The sequence below is a fragment of the Lontra canadensis genome, unplaced genomic scaffold (genome assembly GCF_010015895.1).
Source record: "Lontra canadensis isolate GAN:19392208 unplaced genomic scaffold, GSC_riverotter_1.0 scaffold3, whole genome shotgun sequence".
Classification (NCBI taxonomy): Eukaryota; Metazoa; Chordata; class Mammalia; order Carnivora; family Mustelidae; genus Lontra; species Lontra canadensis.
The window spans coordinates 23,570,282-23,587,025 of NW_022630997.1; the positions used below are offsets into that span (position 1 = coordinate 23,570,282).

General features: G+C 35.0%; 1 protein-coding gene across 4 annotated transcripts in view; it reads right to left on the reverse strand.

Moving 5' to 3' along the window:
• The window catches only part of EXOC6 (exocyst complex component 6), a 236,092-nt gene that overhangs the window by 21,973 nt on the left and 197,375 nt on the right, over positions 1-16,744 (reverse strand). The window lies entirely within an intron of this gene.

Below are 16,744 nucleotides of genomic sequence, written 5' to 3' on the forward strand. Positions count from 1 at the left end.
GGTTAGATTTCCTTAAGCACCTTCCAACTCTCAAGTCTTAGGATTTCATAACCACGAAAATCACTGAATCAAAAACTGAAGGTAACTGAAAAAGGATCTGAAAATTAAGAGAACACAAGCGAGTCAAAGAAAGAACTATAAAGTGTAAAACACCCTAGGGACCAAACTGTCACTTACTATTAAGTACTAAAGCATTGTAATATACACCTAAGAAGGAAGTTCAGGAAAAAATATTATAAATTATTCTCAAATCAAATAATCCCTTCAGCAATTTCATCCTTTCAATATATATTAGTAAAAACTTTCATGATGACATACATCCACTTGGCTCTTAAAAGGTCACTACTGAACAAAAACCCACTAAATTTCTTTTAGTGTATGGTTTTAGAGATACAGGATGTGGAATGAACCCCTTTGGAATGCTACCTGGATGTTAGCAGGAGTCAGTTCTCTCAGATCTAAATATGAGGATGAGTGGCTCTATTGGTCCCCAAAGTTTCACTCCTCAAGCATGGAGTATGTACATGTACTTAGTTTTGGGGTTATGTTTGTTTTCACTTTCCAACCAACTTATGAATCCTTCAAGGGCATAGATAATAGCTCCTACTTCTCCCTTAGGATACTCAATAAAAGCTTGTTGAACTGAACTAAATTGTATTTCATAGACCACTGTGAGAAGCCGAAGCTTAAGGACTGTGTCTTTTCTGCAACAAAAAGAATATCAGAGAGATTAATGCATAAGAAAAAGCTTCTAATTTAAACCACTGCAAAAGCTTTGCATAAATATTGAGTCTGGGACCCTGTCACACACAGAATACCTTCAAGGGACCCTGAGAGACTGACAGACTCTACACAAAGTTCACTAATCACCTACTGTTAATTTTTCCTTATCTCCATTTTTGGCCATTAGTTGTATCTGTATACAACTTTTCACTTGAACATCTCATTCCAGTGAAGTACAGGCTTTTCTATACTTTATAAAAGGGAAACTGAGCTTTAGAGAGATTAATGTGTCTTGTTCAAATTTATATGTAAAGTAGGATTAGGATCTAATTTCCTCAATTTATAAGTCAAGTGCTTAGAACAACCAGATTAGGATGGCTTAATTTATACAAGATTTCCTTTTATTTGGATGTATAATCAATCTACTTTCAAAAAGAGCTCTTGGCAAAGTTTTTTAGAACACTGTTTTAAGATTCACACTTGAGGCAGTGGGGCACCTGGGTGGCTCAGTGAGTTAAGCCTCTGCCTTCGGCTCAGGTCATGATCTCAGGGTCCTGGGATCAAGCCCTGCATCCAGCTTTCTCCTCAGCGGGGAGCCTGCTTCCCCTCTCTCTCTCTGCCTGCCTCTCTGCCTACTTGAGATCTCTGTCTGTCAAACAAATAAATAAAAATCTTTAAAAAAAAAAGATTCATACTTGATATGGCAAATATTAAAAAGGCAGTCTAGGGAATTTTGTCTTATACAGCAAAAAAGATCATAATAGTGAATATGCTGGTTCTGGTTAGAATACTCATTAGTTGCTAAAGAGTGCAATAATTATTGCTGTTTTTTTGACAAAGCAATTAAATATTTAAAGTTCTCATAATCTATCCTCCCAACTCAAAGAAATCTATAATAAAAAAAAAATGTTTCCATTCAAAAAAAAGAAAACTATTATTAGGGAAAAACATTTCTTATACATGAATAATAGGGAGTTTGACAAAAATGTGAAATTAATGTTGAGAAAAGAATAAAGTTCCCTGTTGAATACTGCCAATACTGAGTTTATATCTAATAATTAGTTTAATGGGTATATATTGATAAAGGCCAGCTAGCACTATCCTTCATTGCTGGTAGACTATTCTAAAAGTTTTAACCATCCCTTTCAGTGAAAAAATTAGAATACTGATGATTAAAAACATTTAAATTTGGGACTGCCTCTCTTTACATTATATACCAGCTTATAACTCCCAGTCCATGGAGACAAAGATTTACTCCTTGTGTGACATACTAAAATTCACCTCATAACAAATCACAACATAATCATGTTTATATTATAAATAAAAAATTTCCGTATTTGCCCAACTACACACTTAGATGAATAAATTTTTCTCATAAATCTGTTACTTTTGTTTATAGTCGTATTGCTAAGTACTTCTCTTAAAAGAAATTCTGACTGGTACAATTTTTTTGAGTGTTAAGTAATTCCATTTTTAAAGGCCTACAGAAATACTTATACAAGTGCTCAATATATACATATAAGGATACTAACTGCAGCATTGTGTAGAAAAACTGGAGAGTCCATAGATGTCCACCAAATTTAATTTAATTTAATAAATTTATTTATTTAATAATTTAATTTAATAATTTATTTAATAAATTATGGTGTATTTAATTTATACATATTTAATTTATAATTTATACATATAATTTAATTTAATAATTTATTTAATAAATTATGGCATATTTATACTAGAGAACATTATGAAGAAATGAAAAATCTATATTTATCAATATAAAATCATGTAGTATAAATGTAGCATATAGCATAAATGACCCTTATTCCCCCAAAGCAAAAAATTCTACACATGTGCACACAAGTAGGTACATTTGTGTGTGTTTAAATGCACATTTTAGGGGCGCCTGGGTGGCTCAGTAGGTTAAATCCTCTGCCTTCAGCTCAGATCATGATCTCAGGCTCCTGGGATCGAGCCCCGCATCGGCCTCTCTGCTCAGCAGGGAGCCTGCTTCCTCCTCTCTCTCTGCCTGCTTGTGATCTCTGTCTGTCAAATAAATAAATTATTTAAAAAAAATAAATGTACATTTTATTATTTTTTTGTTTTTTATTATTTTTTCAGTAAACTCTACACCTAGTGTGGGGCTTGAACTCATGACCTCAAGGATCCAGAGTCGCATGCTCTACCAACTGAGCCAGCCAGGCACCACTAAGTGTACATTTCAAAAGATCTTCAGGTAACACAATGATGTCTGAGAGACTGAAGAAGACAAAAAAATGAGAGCTTTCTCTTTATACATATTTACATGTTTGACTTTTTGTTATAGATAGTGAACATGCAATGTCATTTTCCTGATTTTGATAACTGCAGATAGCTATATAAAAGTCATTGTGGGGTGGGAAGCTGGGTAAATTATACATGGGACCTCACGGAACTATATTTGTAACTTCCTGTGAGTCTGTAATTATTTTAAATAAGAAAAAGCAGTGAGCATGTATTATTTTTTTAACTGTTACGGTGTTTATCTGCTTTTTCGTTTTTCTGATTTCCAAAAAATCATTTCAGAGGGTAATTTTCCAAACTACAAAACAGCTCTAACCTTTACTCTCAAAATAATCACAAAAATCTGTGAGTTCAAAAATTTATATCAATAACTGGAAGTATGAGCATAAGTCACATATGTAGTTAAGCACATCAACTGTAAACCTCCAGAATTATGACACTGGAACAAAAAGTACAAAAAGGCAAAACTCATTTAGGATCAGACTAATCCTTCATAATCTAAGCTCTTGCAAAGGGCAGCATACTTTTCTAATATCTGGACCTTAAGGTAAACTTTGTGAGATGTCTGGTCTTGTTATATTCAGTAGTAAACCCAAATACATCTTCCTTTAATTCTTTGGCACTTCAAATGAATTTAGGATTGTCTAAGGGAAAAAAGGCTTGCTGGAGGAGTTGTGTGAACAAGCTTGTTGTCCTGCTACTATATCTAGTCAAGCATTCGGATACTACAACTTTGGCAAATCCCATTAATACTTTAAGAAGTCAAAGACTTTAAAACTTCTAAAGAAAGTTCCTGTGAAGTAGTCACAGGGGCAAGTTTAAGCAAGCAGAGTGTGTATACAATAGAGTAACAAATATAATGCAAACAAAAGAAGATTTGTTTAATTATAGTGGAAATAATTGTTATTTAAAAATGCCTCCTTCCTCATCATAAAAGAACAAACTGGACTAGTGGCAAAAGAATTGTATGTTATGATGCCTTAAGATTAGAAACAGAAGACAGAAATTTCAAAGTAAAGTCTTGGCAGACGCCCAGTCTCCACAGAAGGAATTATGGCCAAACAATTCCTTCGTAACTTACAAGTCTTGTTCATGTCCCTTTAGGTAGACTCCAAAGTTGTTCATTTTGAGTCAAACACAAGTATATATATTTACAGTGTTCGTCTTTCTGTAGTGAAGTATTATCTGAACCTCCTTCCTAAACTTTACACCCAGTTTGAGAGTATAGTAGAGAGGGATGATAAGACTATGTGCAAAAGGGTGAAAGTAAGTAAGTGAAGGGAATAATGAGAACAAAGATGTGGGTATTCAGAGTATTTCCCTTACCAAACAATACTGTTACAGAACTATGCTCCTTTTAGTTCACCATGGTGTAGATCTGCCACACCAGCATCACCATCGCCCTGATGAAGTGTGCTAAGTATAAAGAGATGGTAACTGCTGACTCAATCAATTAGTGACATCTGTGCAATGCAAGCTTCACATAACTCAACAATTTTAGCAATGAAGATTAAGCACCCCATGAAAAACATCTCTCAGAAATAAACTGTACAATATTTTCCCTCACAAATTTCATTAAGCCATTAAAATATATAGTGAAACAGTTCAGGAAAATATATAGTGAAACAGTTCCCAAGGTCATGCAAGAGTTATGAAGAGAAGTAGGACTCCACTCTATTTCCTACAAGAGTGTCCTCGTCAACATACCATTTGGATACTTCATGGCTTTCTTTTTACACTCTTTAATTTCTATCCTTTAGGCAAGGTATATTTCTGTATCTATTAGTCTTCAACTTTATCTTCTTTGATCCCTCAAATTGTCTAGTTCTTATTTTATTGTCTACTGTTCAATTCTGTTTCCTCAGGGGCTGGCTATAGTAGGCACATAGTAAACATTTGTTGAATAAAATGAATGAGTTAAAGAAGAAATAAATGAAAAATCTATACATATATAGTGCTTGTTACAGCAATATAGTTCCAGCATTCCATTAACAAACATTCATCTTATTTCACACTGTCTTCTTCCAAAGGCAACTTATACAAATACTTGCAAAATATACACAACTTAATAAACGAGAAAACTCAGGGCCAAGAGAAAGTGAAGGTAGAAGATGAAGTTAGAACACAAAATGCAGGGGCACCTGGGTGGCTCAGTGGGTTAATAAGCCTCTGCCTTCGGCTCAGGTCATGATCTCAGGGTCCTGGGATCGAGCCCCGCATCGGGCTCTCTGCTCAGCGGTGAGCCTGCTTCCCTCTCTCTCTGCCTGCCTCTCTGCCTACTTGTGATCTCTCTCTGTCAAATGAATAAAAATTTAAAAAAAAATTAAAAAAAAGAACACAAAATGCACATGATAGTACACTACACAACTGAGTTTTCTAGCTGCAAAAATGAAGAAAATGTATTTAGTTAGATAACTCATAGTACTCCAGTTACTAGAATACTAGTTACTCAGGATAAATTCAGCTATTTCCAATACTGTAAACAGCAACTTCTGAGTCCACATGAAGAAGGCACTGTGAAATACTGTGATACATCATCAGTAATTAACTGCAATCAATCATCAGTAGACTAGATTACCAAAATTATCATCTGTTCATCCTGATTTTGATTTTGTCCTTTTCAGTCTATTTTCCTCAGAGCTGCCAGGATAATCTTTTTTTTTTTTTTTTTTGAGAGCAAGCGAGCGAGTGGGGTAAGGACAAAGGAATTCCCGCAGACTCTGCACTGATTATGGAGCTCAATGTGGGCTCAATCTCACAACGTATGAGATCATGACCTGAGATGAAACCAAGAGTTGAAGCTCAACCGAATGAGCCACCCAGGTGCCTCCAGAATAATATTTAAAAAATGTAAATAAGAGTATGATACTAACCTGCTTAAAACCCTTGAATGTTTCTCATCATACTTAACATCCTGAACTACTTAACAAGGCCCTCAAGGCCTTACATGATCTGGCTCTGATAATCTTCCCAATTTCATTTGAACCTCTCTTTCCCTTGCTCACTACTTTAAAGCTGTACTATTATCCTCTCTTTCTTGACAGCACTTGCTCTTCCTTCTGCTGCCAGGAATTCTATTTCCCCATATCTCCCAACTTCGTTCACATATCTACTCAAATGTCACCTCCTTAAATGTCTTCCCTGACAAACCAATACAAAGTGGTCCACCTTACTCCCAGTCATCATAACATTAACCTGTTTTGTTTTTCTCACAAGATCTAAATCTATTTGAAAGTCTATCTAAAACTAGAAATCATCACTGCTTGTTGTGGATTTTCCGTGAGCAAAATGAGATTGTGAGAGCAAGGATCTTGCCTATCTTGTTGACCACTGTATCTCCAGCATTTAAAACAGTCCTCAGAGCAGGTGCTCAAATATTTGTTTAGTAAATGAAGAAACATCTGAAAATAGAACAGCTCTTGGAGATCTGGCTTAATCTGGACAACTTTCAGTTTCCCCAGAGCAGTTGTCACTGAATAACTGTTGTTAGGGCACATAAAATGCCTTTGAAAATCTGAAAACACTGGACCCTCTTCTCAGTAAAATATACAAACAAAATTTTGCACGAACCTCCTAAAATCAATCCATGGCCCCCAGATTAGAATCCCTGATCCACAGGCATATAAGGACCTGTATGCAATGCAATCTACATTTAACCAATTCCTGCCAATGAAGTTAAAGGCTGAGAATAAAATCAATACAAAGCTACAAGTTATTCCTAACAGATTTCTCTACAAAGTAAGAGAATATAAGAAAGGTCAAATGAAGAATAGCTTAGTCTTCTCATGTACAGCATACTATATAGAGAAGCCAGATTTGCAATTCACCACACACACACACACACACACACAAAAAGGCAAAAAAAGGCATATGTGTTGATGACATATATAATAAGATAACAGACTTGTGAAGGGGAACATTTATGGTTGCCTCTTTAAAAAACACCATAGACTATACTGTTACCCCAACTAAATGAGATCATACTGGATCAGGATATACGTAGAAAAGTCAAGTTCTAGGAATCGACAAAGTTAAAGAAGAAAAAAGAAAAAGAAAAAGAACCAGGCACCTGGGGTGCCTGGCTGGCTTAGTCAGTAGAGCATGTGACTCTTGATCTCAGGGTCATGAGTTCGAGCTCCACAATGGTCATGGAGCCTACTTAAAAAATAAAAAAATAAAAAAAACTAGCTAAACTAAAAAGAATTGATTTAATATTCAGAATGGTCCATGAACTCTTCTGGAGGAAGAGAAAACTCTGTGGTTTCCATTAATAAAAAGATACATGTGTAGGGTTACAATATGACTTCTAAAAATGTATTCTTTATTATTATTATTATTTTTTTTTTTTTAGAAAGAAGGCATCATTTAAAATGATTTATTTATTCATTTTAGAGAGAGCAAGCGTGCACAAGCAGGGGCAGGGACAGAGGGAGAGGAAGAATCCTAAAGCTGACTTCCTGCTGAGCGTGGAGCCTGACACAGTGCTTGATCCCAGGACCCCGACCTGAGCAAAAATCAAGAGTCAGCTGCTTAACCAACTGAGCTACCCAGGATTCCCAAAAACGTATTCTTTAAATTATGTCAGATCAAAGAAGCAATAGAAGGTAAAGAATATTTTCATTCGTAAAACCCCTCCCTTGCCTGCCAGGGAGGACTTCGTGTCAGGCAAAAAAGATCAGCTGAACAAAGTGGATTTTGTCCCCCACCCTTTTTCTTTTCGTAACTATACGTGCTTACAGCTAAGTTAATGTGTAAAATAAACCATCTGGGCAAAAAATTTCTGTAAGTTCTAAAGGACTTAGAACTTTTTTCATCATATTTTTAGTATCACTAAATAGTAATAGTATTTTCTTTGTGGCATTTTGGCTTTGTTTTAATGTTCTTATTATGACAATTGTTAGATTTCCTTTTTTTTTTTTTTTAAGATTTTATTTATTTGACAGACAGAGATCACAAGTAGGCAGAGAGGCAGGCAGAGAGAGAGGAAGAGAAGCAGGCTCCCTGCTGAGCAGAGAGCCCAAATGTGGGGCTCAATCCCAGGACCCTGGGATCATGACCTGAGCTGAAGGCAGAGGTTTTAACCCACTTAGCCACCCAGGTGCCCCTAGATTTTCTATCTTAAGGAAAGGTGCAATTAACCTGAAAAGAAGTCACTTCAATTATATTTCCTTTTTACTACTAAGAGACATTCTTTACAACAAAATATAGAGTTTGATCATTTTATCAAAATATCATTTTATCAAAAGATCTCTCCAAATTTTCCCCATCTCACTTATAGTGTATTGAAGAAAAAAAAAAAGCAGCAAATATATCTTTTATTTTCATCCAAGTATGTATACTGTGGCTCAGTAACAATAGTCTTGATGATTCACTACGGAATCTGACAACTGTTAGAATTTGAACTCCACATGAGCTGGTATTTAATTTCCACTTAAATCTTTTCATTCTTCACAAGCCATCTTGTGTTATTGCTTCATGCTTCTTAAAAACAAGTTATTCTCTATGACTGACTGGTTTGCTACATCTAAGCAGCATTAATCCTCTGGTAATTATCACCCTTCATAAAATCCTCCAAATTTTTTTTAAAAGTTCAAAAAATTATTGTTGAAAACTTACTACTTTCCCATTTTTGAATCATTTACATTTTAATATATAAATTTCATCTATCTACTGAAAGACTTCTCTATTTTTTTACCACAGCCCTCTGTTTTAACCAGATAGTTCTAGGAATCTATAGATTAAAGTAATGCAACAGTGGTCCAGGTAATTCAATATTAAACTGTGTGCGGTAGAACATTGTTTTGCAAGACAGTAAGGGATTTTCATTTCTGTAAATTCCTCAGTACTCAAACAGGTTTGGGGGAGGAAGGGAATACACCTTTACTCTAAGACTTCTCAAAGCCTTTAATGTGTTAATGAAATTTTGAACTTACAGGAGAGGGACAAAATATGTAGGATTTCCTCAGTTTATTTGACTATCATCTACTTTCTTCATGACTCACTGTTCCTAACAATATTTATTTAAAGCTCCTTTATTTAATTCTGTTTTATATTTGGTCATTGCCAATCACTTAATTAAGTGTATATTGCCTTTGTCTAAATTCCTGCAATTATCCTGTCCAGAATATTTCTTTACCCATAAAAGAATAAACAGTTGGTTTTGGAGCAATAACAATATTTCTTAGAAATAACCTATATTACTATTTGAGTATTCCTTTTTTTTTTATTTGAGTATTCCTAATGATGGCTAAGATAAATCAAGAAATGTTTGTTATATTTTCACTTGAGAAAGCACAGATGTGTCATGCATTTTTAGAAATACTCATCAAAAAATTGAAATAGAAAAATAAAATTTATTGCTTTTAAAGGATATTTGTTTACATAGAATGTGAATTTACATAGAATATCTCGATTCCTAAGAAAGGTGTTTCTGTACTCAAAAAAATGCCTTTGAGTATAGCTAAAAAAAATTTGTATTCACTTATTCAACACTTGTTAATTGTTCACTGTATCCTAAGAATAGCAGAAAGCTATGGCAAATAGCATAGTACAGGAGTGAACAAAAAGGGCATGATTCTTGTCCTCATGGGTTCGTAATTCAGCCTTTTTCTCTTATATTGCCCATATTGTTATAAATACTTATTCTAGAATTGTTTTGTTTTTAAAAATACCTTTGATGTGGTTAAAACTAAACCTCAAACTTACAACTAATTTGCTAATGAGGAATGTTATGAACCATGAAATATAAGCATACAGCTAACTGGAAGGCAAGAGAAACCACTTTACTTGTATATTAGAAGCACGTATCATTTATGTCTCACAGTACTGTGTTTTATAATTACATTACTTTACATTAAAATGTAATTTCAAAAATTGGTGCTGGGTCAGTTAGATAACCATACGGAACAAAATGAATCTTGAACCTCCACTCCACACCATGCACAAAAATCAATTCCAGATGGACTCTAAACCTAAATATGAATGTTAAAACAATAAAACTTTTAGGAGAAAACATAGAAAAATATCTTTATAATTTCAGGAACAAGCAAAGACTTCTTAAACAGGACATTAACAAGAACTAACCATAAAGGGATAAGGCAGATTTCATTAGAAGCATGAGCTTCTATTCATCAAATGACACAACTAAGAGTAAACAGACAAGCCGCAGAGCAGGAGAAGATATTTACAATACATATACTTGACAGTGGATTCACATTCAGAGCATACAAAGAACCTCTACAAATCAGTAAGAAGTAGACAATAGAAAAAATGGTAAAAAAACAAACAAACAAACAAACAAAAAAAAACCCCACAAAACCCCTGCACAGGTTATTCACAAAAGAGGATATTCAAATGGACAATAACATATGAAAAGGGATTCAATTTTTTTTAAATTTTATTTATTTATTTGACAGACGGAGATCACAATTAGGTAGAGAGGCAGGCATAGAGAGAGAGGGGGAAGCAGCCTCCCCGCCAAGCAGAGAGCCCGATGCAGGGCTCAATCCCAGGACCCTGGGACCATGACCCGAGCTGAAGGCAGAGGAATATTATGAGGTCATTTTCATGGTACAGGATTGTAACAGGAAGAAAAAAAATAGTATACCTGACTCAAATCTAAGCTAATAGGAACCACATATTTCATTTTCCTCTAAGGCTTCAGACTATATATTCCCAGGGGTTTGTTTTTTTTTTAAGATTTTATTTATTTATTTTATTTATTTATTTGACAGAGAGAGATCACAAGCAGGCAGAGAGGCAGGCAGAGAGAGAGGAGGAAGCAGGCTTCCTGCTGAGCAGAGAGCCCGATGTGGGGCTCAATCCCAGGACCCTTATTCCCAGGTTTTTAAAAGGCTCTTCTCCTATGACAAGGTATCTGATCCATCACTAGAATTGGAATTCTGTGCTCTGTAATTGTGTCTAAATCACCATGTAATACTCAAGGCACAGTCTTAACAGACCCAAAACATAGTGTCTAACCCAAATATCACCCTTACACAAATGCAGTCTAAGAATTCCCAGCAAATTGTTGGTTTATTTGGAGGTTAACTAAAACTACCAGATCTTTTTCATATTGTAAGTCAGATTTCCTACATCTTGTATTTTTTTAAATTAAATTAAAAAATATTAAATACAGGGGGTGCCTGCATGGCTCAGGTGGAAGAGCATGTAACTCCTGAGTTTGAGCCCCATGTTGGGTGTAGAAATTACTCACAAAAAAAGTTTAAAAAAACATAATATAACATTTAATATTTTCCTTGCTAAGCCTAACTTTGTTGGCTTTCACTTATCACTAACAGCATGTTGATTCTATAGGCAATTCTCTTAGCTTTGTCATCTATACACATAATTCACATTTCTTCTAGGTATTTATTATCCAAGTCATTATTTTCAAAGTATGCGGATTCCAGACTATATAAGAAAGACATCTAGAAGGTGATGCCAGAGTCCTGAAGCATTTCCCAAAGTATGTTTCATGTAATACATCCCAGAATGAGTGAGGGATCATCACATCTGTGATGAGTTTGGGAAATGCTAGATCACCAAAGAATTTCTCAGTCCTTGCAATTCTAATGCACATGGTTTAAGTCTCTAAGAGGGAATTAGAGTATAAAGTGTTTCCCAAACCTGTCTGACTTAGAAAAAACTTTTAAGAAATCTTTTCTCATCTTGAGAAATGACTGTTCCTGGAAAGACACTTTGAGAAACACTGCTCTGGGGTGATAATGATACAACAGCCAACTTCTGTGGGCAAGTGATTTTTTATTCTCTTTTTTAAAGTAGGCTCCTTGCCAAATGTGGGGCTTGAACTCGTGACCCTGATATCAAGATTTACATGCTCTACCAACTGAGCCAGCCAGGTGCCCCAAGAGACTGTTTTATTAGCCTCAAATCCACCTAACTGCATTATGATCCAATCTACCTAAACTTCTTCATATTGCCAAAAGATTATCAAGGCATTGTCAAATGTAGCAATGATATATCTTACCAGTCTAACTTATCACAAAGTGAAACAGAATGAGGTAAAGAGGCTTTAGTATTAGGATTAGTAAGCTATGGATGTTCAACCTACTGTGAGAATTATGTTCAGTAAGAAGCTATAAAGGTGAGATATATATTTTGAGGTTCCCATAAAATTGGCTTTATCTTAAAAATTTTGGTGATTAAAACTAATCTTCAGTTATACAAAAACTAAAATTTGGTTATATGGGACATCTCATTTTCTAGTGATATTTAGTGAAATATTTCGGTGTATTAAGAATGAGTTATATGGGTGCCTGCGTGGCTCAGGTGGTTAAGCATGTGTCTTCAGCTCAGGTCATGATCCGGGGTCCTGGGATTAAGCCCCATATTAGGCTCCCTGCTCAGTGGGGAGCCTGCTTCTCCCTCTCCCTCCCTCGACCTGTGTTCTCTCTAATAAATAAGCAAAATCTCAAAAAAAAAGAAAAAAGAACGAGTTCTAGGGGCACCAGGCTGGCATGTGACTCCTGATCTTGGGGTCATGAGTTCAAGCCCCATGTTGGGTGTAAGCTTACTTTAAAAAAATGAGTTATAAAAAATTATCACTCAATTCTGTATACTGTATAAAGAGTATTATAATTAAAAGTTTGAAATATTTATGGTTTTCATAACTTGTCAAAAGAATTTTACCTATTCATCTGAAATCCATTTGAAAGATTACATTTAACAAAATAGTCTTTGTAAAAGAAAATAGACACATATAAGTATAACACGGTCCTTCTTTCAGGGAATTAATTTCAGAACTAGGGGTAAGAGGGTGATAGGGTATACTTATAAAAAAAGTTTACACATACAAATCATATTAAAACAGCACACTTAAAATTGAGACAGTATATTCATATAAGGCAGTGCCAGCACCACTAGTCCTCTGCATTGTCTATGGGGTAGTAGACCTTACAATGTTGTTGAGATAACTGGCTTCCATTAGCAAGCATGTGATTGGCAGGATGATAAAGTCTTTTTCACTCACAGGTCAGCTATTTCCTTTTCTTTAAAAGAGGGCAATTCTGATGATCCATCTTTTAGCTACAGTCTCTCATTGAATCCCAGTTCTCTTGCCTTCAGCTTTGATATGGTTCTAACTTTCCTCTTGTATCAGCTCATACTTGTCATCAACTCCTCTATTCAGAACAGCAAATATCAGGAGTTTGACCTCAGGGCAAAGTCCGGGTGGGCAGGTAAAATTTGACCACTGGACCTACTTCCTAATCTTTCATACCCAGCAATTCATGAAGCAGTATCAAATTCAAACTAAAAAACAGAAGCATGACCCCTTATAAGTACTATGAAAAGGGCTCTTTTGCCTTTCTAAGTATACTTGAAAAGAACTGTCAGCCACCCTATTAAGACAGAAATGGATCACAGACTAGAAAAAAAAGAAGGAAAAGTGCAGAAACCCAACTGAAATGTAAATAAAAGTGTTAGCACTCTCTTTATGTTTGGTGATACAGTACTTGATATAAAAATATTAAAATAATATTATATGAAAGGTCTTTATGAAGTCAGGAACATTAAAACACTACTGAAACTTGAAAGTCATCTTTATTTAAATAACACTGACATCTGATACAAAAAACTTCTATCACCACCTATGAGACTTTAAAGACTAATTTTATTTTCAGTCAATTCCCATACTTGGTATTTCACCACTTAACTATTTATAAATTAATTTGAGAAACAAATGTATGTGAAAAATAATTATCTTTGTCAAGTTATTAAATCCAAGCCTCTAAAATCATAAAATTCAAGTATGTCTCAGTGGTCCAGCAGCTAAAGACAAGAATTAGTTGCATCTTCTTGTTTCAGAATGCCAAGTGTACAAAAATAAGAGTACGATTAAATTTTAATAATATTTAGGAAAAATTATTTTAAGCCTCTTTTTCAAACTAGAATTAATATATTAAAAATTAGCTCATTAAAATTTATCCACTAGTAACTTGTACTGAATACTAAATGCCATACTTTAAAACTGTGTTTTTTATTAAATAGGTATTTCTACATAAATCTTTAAAAGTTCTACAAGTGTCAGAATAGATTTCAGAATTCTAAATGTTTCTAATAGATTATTTTTGTATTCACTTAGAAGTTTCTTTAAAAAATTATGCCGATGAGGAAAAGCCAACCAAGACTTAATGCCTGTAAGAGAACATACTGAAAAGTAAATTCAACCAAAAAGACTTGAGATATTTATTAGTATTTGTTGGTGTGCCTTAATAACAGTTCCTAGTGAGGAAATGCTTTACATATGCTTGTAAAGAGGCATTTTTTTGGTGTCAAATGATGATTGTCTTTGAAGGAAGAAAGTACTTGGGATCAGTTTTAATCTGCATTGAACCAACCACCTATTTAAACGAACAAATCAAAGAACAGAATCTTTACCCACAGTTTCAAATGTGGTCCTATTCACAATCCTACAATGTGATCACAAACTATTTAATACCATACAAATTCACACAATTCATATAAAACATAATAAATTTCAAGTTTTCTGTGAAGAGATTATTTATATATAATAGGAGATACCCTCAAATTACATACACTTTGGCTTAGAGAACATTCTCATGTTCTTGTAACAGGGAAACCTACCCCAGTCAGTGGCTATAACCCAACTGAGAAATGAACATATGACTAAGCTTATTTCCGGTCTGCTAAAGGACTCCATTTGCTGTATTAGATAATCCTTTTCAGGGCAGTAAGATTGCAACAGAGAGAAATCCTAAAGCAAATAGATCTACCTTCTATAGAAAGAATATCTTTGGGTAAACTAGAATAAAAGTTCAGAGTCCACCTTCTTAATTTTCTACTATCTTCTCCAACTTAGTAATGGTAATCATTCTCAGATCTAGGTCATCCATAACATTGTTTCTGGTTTGGCATAATACATGAGCACTGATTTCAAACAGAAATAAATATTAATATATCTTATATGTTCAGTGCTTTACAGATAAAAAACTGGGAAGTAGGACTACTTTTTTGGTTTCCTTCTAAACCTGACTTAAAGATATACCATTTATATCCACATGATTCACTGTCCTGTAAGTATTCCTGCAGAGTTCATGGGGTTTTGTTTCTTTAGAAGAGTTTTAAGCTCCCCAAGAACAAAATTCCCTTTTACATTACTTTTGTATCTATTTCAACTATATCAGCCCTCTCTAAATAATCAGTACATAGTAGCTCATACATATTTATAGAACACTGGTTTGGAATTAAAGCAAAAACAGCTGTATTCTCAAACACTTACTAAAATCAGAACTCCTTCATTACTCAAACTGGGCCTGCCACAAACATCACTGTGGTGGTCTATTTATTTACATCAGTGGTGAAGACCCATCTTCAGTCATCTCCATCCCCAAAGGGGATGGGACCATTAATAGACTGGTATCACAATGGCTTTGTTGTTGCTGCTGTTGTTTTAAGATTTTATTTTTAAGTAATCTCTACACACCCAACGTGGGACTTGAACTCACAACCTGGAAATCAAGAGTCAAATGTTCCACAGAATCAATCAGCCAGGTACTCCCACAATTCCATCTCCATTTGGTTCTTCTTGCCAAGGGCAGCAGCCATCTTGCTGTCAAGTCTAAACCCCTGAGCCCTCTACCTTGGATCTTCCCCTCCTCCATACCCTTGTGCCTCCCAGCTCTATTAAGCTCCTTAATCCTAGAATTAAGAAAGAAAAAGGAGGAGGAAGAAAGAGGCAGAAAATGAATAAGAAAAAAATATGGGGGAGATGGAAAAAGGGTAGGAAGTTTTTCAAAGACTAGTAAAATGATAAAAAAAATTTAAAAATTATCCTATTTGTTACTCTACTTAGAGTTACATGACCAGAAAAGAATTATATAAATTTATAATTACCTTTCTAAAAGTAGTTTGGGGGCACATGTGTGGCTCAGTAGGTTTAGCATCTGCCTTTGGCTCAGGTCATGATCCCAGGGTCCTGGGATGGAGCCCTGCATCGGGCTCCCTAAGCTCAGTGGAGAGCATGCTTCTCCCTCTCCCACTCCCACTGCTTGTGTTCCCTCTCTCACTGTCTCTCTCTGTCAAATAAATAAATAAAATCTTAAAAAAATAGTAATTTTTTTAAAAAGTAATTTTGTCCTTTTTTGTGGAGGCATTCAGAAAATTTTTAAAGATTTTATGTATTTATTTGACACAGAGAGAGAGTACACAAGCACACAAGCAGGGAGAATGGCAGACAGAGGGAGAGGGAGAAGCAAGCTCCCTTCTTAGCAAGGAGCCCAATGTGGGGCTCAATCCCAGGACCTAGGGATCATGACCTGATCTGAAGGCAGACCTCCACCCAACTGAGCCACCCAAGAGCCCCCAGAAAATTTACTGAAAAAAGCATTCTTTACCACAGTTTTAAGCAAGAGGCTCCTTTCTCTGTTGTAATAATTTATATTTAACTTGGGTCCTGACACTATTTATACCACCAGTTTTCATAATAGGACCATGAAATCATTAAGAAATAACTCAAACTTCAAGTGTCATTAAACCAAAGTATGAGGTTATTTAGGCATGAGCTTAGCAGGTAATGAACAAGTTAAATATTCACCAATAAAAGTGTTCCATGAGGTTGAAACACCAAATAGATATACCAGTTCAGAGAGAAGGGTCAAACATATAGTTATAAAAGAAGTACTTCTACAAAGAAAGATTGTTTCAAGGTGAACAAGCATTCCCGTAGCATTTAAAAAAAAAAAAAAGGGAACAGTAGAAA